This window comes from Tetrao urogallus (genome assembly GCF_951394365.1).
Source record: "Tetrao urogallus genome assembly, chromosome: 16".
Lineage (NCBI taxonomy): Eukaryota > Metazoa > Chordata > Aves > Galliformes > Phasianidae > Tetrao > Tetrao urogallus.
Window position 1 is genome coordinate 4244200 of NC_136829.1, and position 6500 is coordinate 4250699.

The following is a 6500-nucleotide window of genomic DNA, read 5'->3' on the forward strand; positions in this document are numbered from 1 at the left end:
TGGTTTGTAGGTGTTTCCAACAAACAGTATTAACTCACTTCGTTTCCCACAAGATACCGATTTCCAATATTTTTAACAAGTCCTTTGAAACATACTGCAATGCTTGCATTTATTGCTTGAATAGGTCTGGGGTCTCAGGTGCAAAGCACTGCCTGGGGTTATACACCTCTCCGCCAGGAACTTGATTAAAGAAAAAAATCCAGACTGATACACAGAACAATCTTCCTACTACAAGAAACAAAGCAATTTGGACAAGAGATTAGCAGAGTTCTCTCTTCCTTGCCACGTACACCTCCAAATGTTCACTTCTTGCCAATGATTCAGCAGTGAAATATTGATCTACAAGAAAATAAAGTTTTTCAAATGAGCCTCTAATTGCATGGCCCTACAAGCTATGTTATTTCTTGCACTTCCATATGTTCTTTTCTTTGAAATGAGCTCTCTCTTATGCCAAATCTGCAGCCCTGCCTTGCTTATTTTTGACCCGTCACAGTTTAGAAACACAACTTAAAATAAACGAGCCTGGATGCCACTGGCTCTAGAGTTATTAAACTGCCTGGCATTGAGGAAATTGCTTTTCATAAACATCCTGAGCCCTTCCGCTTTTTTCTTAAAATGTTTAATACAGTGTAAGTCCAAGTTAATCTGAATCAGTCTGCAGACTGAATTGCTAATGAGAAGGGAAGATATATTACGGTTCAATATTGAAAGGGAGAAGTTAAAGGATCAAGCAGAAGAAGGAAAGGAGCTCCATAACACACAAACAGCATTCTTTCTGCCAATGCAGACGTTAAGAGCTAACTAGCATGAGGACAGTGTGCTGCCCTGCACCGAGTGGGCTGGGGGGCATTAAATCCAGACAAATCTGACAGACCACACGAGGTCTCAGCAGCCCAGCTCCGCTGTCAGGATGGAGATCTTTCAACCCCCACAGCCATCATCGCCCAATGTACACCAAAGCCGATGCTTGAAAAATTAAAAGTAGCAGTGAAGTTCCCAGACCTCATTCTCATTCCGAGTTCCAGGCAGGACAAAGAGATGAAAACCAGCTGACAAAAAAAGAAACAAAAAAAACCCAACAACACAACCAAACAATCTGAGATTGTTCCATCTTCATTCAACCTGTGAGCATGCACCTACACGATGCCGAAACGAGGCCAACACCGCCTGCCATTGCATCGATGAGATGTAAAATCTAGTGAATCTCTCATCAGTGATGAATTCGTGTTTACAGTGCCTCTAAATTGAGGAAAATGAGTATTTCCTCTTGCTCTGGAGCAGCAGGACCGCAGCCTGTCAGGTTGCTATGCAACCGCGGCCTGCACCAGGCTGATAACCCGCCTGACTGCTCCTCAGAACAAAGCCTGGGTAATGAAGCTTTCACATGCTCTTGGCAATGCCTTTGACGGCTCAGCGCGGGTTTTCCTTGCGCCAGTGTGACAGTCACAGCAGCCACTCGATGTCCCCTCCAGCCACAGACGTCTCCGAAGCTGGACGGAGGGAACGCCCAATAGATAGCGATGGGCAGGATGGGAGAAGAGTGGCAAAATGCCTGGCACACAAAGCCAGCATCCAAAATGGAGGGCAGCCATGCACACCGTGAAACGTGGCCTTCAAATGATGAACCATCGGCTTTATAGATGAAGCCAGGCTTCCTCTGGTGCCCACTGACCCATGGGACAGAACACCCTTATCACGCCACAGCCGCCCGTGCACAGCAGGTACAGGTAGAGCTCAGTCAGAATATGTCTGATGGAAACTACCTTACACAGCACATACAAGCAAACCTCTTTTCTGCTGGATGAGAGGGTGTAGCAAGAACCATCACCAGGAGAAGTATCAGTTTCCCCACATCCAAGCAACCTTCCTCCAGCAGCCAGCCCATGCTGGAGCAACCCCATTTTGTAACTGGAGCAGCCTCACCTTCCACCATTGCCAGACCCAGCCTTCATAGAATCAATCACGGGAATATTTCTTGAAGATAGCACTTAGTTGCCCTCTCCTTCTTTGTACTAATGGCCTGAGCTGGTTTCTTCTTCCCGTGCACACCCACCATTTACCAGCTGGTTTCACAGGACAGCAGAACACAGAAGTGCAGAGCATCTCCTTGGCTCTCCAGTCCCTTGCCCATTATAACAGTTACCTTAAATACATGCATAGATGCCACACACACAGAGGCAGCTGGGATGGGCTGACGACAGCATAATCTTGCCAAAGCACCTAGACATACCTCAGAAGCTTAAACAGGGACAAATCCTTGCAGCTCTAGACAGCACGTGACTCGAAGCATTTGCTTTCATTAGGAAACAACTGTGAATCAAATCACAAAGCCCGATGACTGTCCTGCACCCTGGTCTATTTCAATTCACTTGTGATGTACCAGGGGCAGCCTCACAAAACCCAGGGCAAACCTGCAGCTGCAGAAGAGCTCTTCTGGGGATGACTTCTGCTGGTGTAACATCACTGGGAGGAAGGGTGTGAAGGTCAGGCACAGGAGAGCACCCACAGAATCCAGTCCAGCCCTGTCGAGATTTGGATTTAAGAAAACAACCCAGCTGGCCATGCAGCAGCCACAATTGCCTCACTGGGCAGAGCTGCAGAGAGCACAGCATGAGTGCTTTTTTGTTGGAGATAAAATTATCTAACGAGAGACAATTATGTGACATTATCATTGAAAGCAGTGTGTGAAAAAGCTGTAAGCCTGTGTATCCTGAAGTCGGCAAACCTCTTTCTCTACCTTTGTACTAAATATGCCTCATTTAGCCCGTTTGTTCTGTCCCAGCCAGCAGAGTGAAAGTAGGGTTGATCGATTTGTTAATTACAGTAATTTTATCTTAAATACAGACAGCTGAGTGTTCATCAAGTCACAAATTCGCCTGTTTGAGAGAGACCTCCCCCCAGCTAAATAATTAGGGATAATAGTAAGTGGCTCATAATAAATGCAACCCACAACAACGCGCTCAGAGCACAGCACTGAACCAGGAGGGCTATTAGGGAACCCCAGGTCTATTTCTCCTGTTGAAGAAAACAATGCAATATCTTTAATTGTCTCTCTTGAAACCCTGGGACAGCTCTGCTGGTTTGTTATAAGTAAAAAGCAATTATTCCACTTTTTGACTGCCTCTTGTGTCCAGATAATGGTTTAACATTGAGCCATCAGCGTAGGTGATCAGCAGCACAGCATCTTCCTCTGCTTGCAGTGACAAGGCAAACACAAATTGCTGAGACAGGAGGTAACACAGGTGGGTTACACCCCACCCCACTTCCTGATGCTGTTAAAATTCCAAATGAGGCTCCAAATATTCGGTTTCAGATATACGGGTCTTTCTCCTACATCTAAGAATACTTTCTGATCACAAACAAAAAAAATCCTGCCCAAATCTCTTTCCCATCAAAACCACAAACCAGTTGTAATCTCTGCACATAAACCAAACCCTGACTGTCAGAGTCTGAGGCTGAGCCTCAAATCACAAATCAGGGGATATAGCAGTGCTCTTTCTCCTCTGTAGCAGTCACTGTGCTAGCACATGTCCACCTGCAACCACATTAAGAGTCAGATTCAGCTCCTCTAGCAGTGGAGGAGCCTGTTCTTCACTCGCATGATTACCTTACCAGCTGCAAGACCCTGCTGCATTGAGGTAACGTCCCAACATCCTACTCCAACACCCATGGAAGTTGCTTCCTCTCTGGTCACAAGCAGAACCTGTCCTTAGACTTCATTTGCAAGGTAGCAAATACTGGAGGCAAGAGGAGCCTGCCTTTGGTTTTCAGCAAAGGATAGGGAAGCACTGGAGAAGGTTTCCATTGTCTTTAACAAGGCTTGGGATGAGCAAAGCAAGAACAGCAGAACTCACATGCATTCACATTGCTTCCAAAGCCAAAGGTGGGAAGGGAGAACAACCAAAAACCCAACAACAAAAAGAAGCACGCTACAAGAAGTACAGCTACATCTTCCATTCCTATGCGTTTTCTTCCTCTTTCCCTCTTTTATCCCCTATTTGCTGTTTACCTCTTCAGAACATACCATCCAGGAAAGTAAGGACAAGACACATGGCAGCGTCCATCACCACTTCAGGTTTCCTACCAAGAGCTAAAGAAAAATGGATTTTTACCACTTCTTGTTGTTTTTATTTTCCCTTAGATGGAGTTCAATGACAAAACCAAGGGGGAAAACAGTTCTCTATATAATATCTCAAAATATTCACCTATGGCCTTAGTTCTTTCTCCAAGGAGAAGGCAGGCAGGAATTGGGTGAACCCTTCTAGGAAATAGGAGCTGCCCTACAGGGGGACTTCAGCCCCACAAGTCAGGCAGAAGAGACAGCACACTGGTGGTGCACCCGAGAGAGATCCAAGCACGCATCCATTGCCCCATTGGCTAAAAATGCAGTGACTACATGAACATTTCAAGGCTAAGATGTGGCCATGCACTGTAAGAACCTGAGTTATAACCATGTCACTGTAAACACATCCAACTGTGTCTGTCTCCAAACCAGGCACTAGCTTGCACACACAGCCCTGGTGTGTAGAGCCAGACAGGATTTGTAGGGAGCTTGAAAGTTTCATCCCCACAGACACAATGCAGCAGGCAAACACAGATGCCATTTGCTTTGTTTTCAACAGACAAAGAGTGCACTAGGAAAGGAAAGCAATGGACTTAATCAAATGCAACTCTTCTTGTTTGTTTTCAACTGTTTGCCGTCATTTACTTATTTTGCTCTGGGAAGCCTATTTATTTGTTCTCATCTGGCATTTCCCTCCTAGTGTTCAAACTCCCCTTGTTCCTGTAAAGATCGTGTAATGCTGCAGAGTTTGTTTTCTCTTGACACAAACTACTTACTGTTAGAGATGTGGCGTTTCAGTTCCACTTCATCCACGCTAACTTGAACCAGCATTGGCAAGATGCTTTTTTTACTACGCAGTGTTATCTCAGCACACCCGACTAAGTTGCACACAGAATAAATACTGGGCTTTTGTTCTGAGCAGGGGAGATAGCTGTGTAATGATCAGTCAAAAAATGCCCTTGAGGATGAGAGAGATTAGCACTTTGATACTACTGAAGATGAATGGGTGAAATGAGCTCAATAAGCTGGTGTTTTCCTCAGATAACTGCTTTGCAAGCTTTCTACTGCCACTTGGATCCTCCCCTCATTCCTTTTGTCTCGAGACAGCACAGCAAGTCCTACTGTCCTATCAGTAAGACTGGACAGAATGCTATTTTTATCGTTTTAAAAGAAATAGCAGTGGATTTATGCCATGTTTCACCACTGAATATCAAACACTTAAAGGTTACCTATAACCAAACTACACTATTTCAGCTAGATTCCTGCTCTTCTCTGCCAAAACGGCCTGCCCCTCAAGCATGTGTGCAACTGAGCACAGATCAGCAGAGAAAGGACTGAGGGAACGTGGAAGACCCCTCATGGGATGTGGACATGTGGACACCTGTCCCTCCTTACAATACAATTTCATCCTTCAGAAGTTGCTCACATGTAGCGCTTGCGGAAGGGACTTCAGCCCACCGTCAAGAGAGCAGCTACAAACTTCCTCTGTGCTTTCTGAACCCAATATTGACCTCTTCCTCCTCCTGGATTACCTTGCACAGCTACCCCGCAGACCATCCAAAGAGGAACTGCAGCTGAAGCTGCAACACGAAAGCCAAACTCACGTGGACTCCAGGTACGTCCATCTCCCCTAAGGCAAGAGGCAAATCCTCCTGGCTTTCACAGACTGCTGTCATTTACTGGGCTAACTTATTCCTCCAATGAAACTGGAGCCAAGCAGTTTGACTGCATTTTTATTGTTCCACCGGTTAAATGAATTTTAAATACAGAATTGAAAATCTGTAAAAAAAAAAAAGAAAAAACAACCAAAAAGTTATGAAAAGCCAGCGTCCAGAAGCAGGTTTACAACAGCTCTTTGGTACAAAATTAGGGGAAAAAAAAAAAAAAAGAAAGGATATCCATCACATGGCAAGAGATGGTTTTTGTTACTGGTTTTTTTTTGTTTGGTTTATTTATTTAATTTATTTATTAAACATTTCCATGTATATTTGAGAACTGATGTTTGTCTTGTGAGGTTCTCCAAGCGTGTTTGTCACAGCACTGATTCACACTGTTTAGTGTTCAAAAAAGAAAGTAAAGCCACAAAAAACCCACACTGCTGTTCACAGAAGCATCAATGCAGTGTTTTCCATCTGTTATGGTAGAAAATATTTTTCAAAAATTTAGCACGTGATAAGAGAAGAAAAATGCAAGGATTTGGAAGGCTGCATTTTAGCCTGCAAAGCATCTTTGAGCAGGAACAGGTTCTTCAGTCTTTCTTAAGATGCTATGACACAGCAGGCAATTCCTAACACCTCTGGTTTTTGCTCTGCACTGAGCTTCATCACTGCAACAAAGACATCCAGAAGCAACAGGTGAAAAGGTACCTTTGATTTTTAATGCCCAATGTTAAAGCAGCTCCATGTTTCAAGAGACATGGAGCATCCAACCTCAAGAA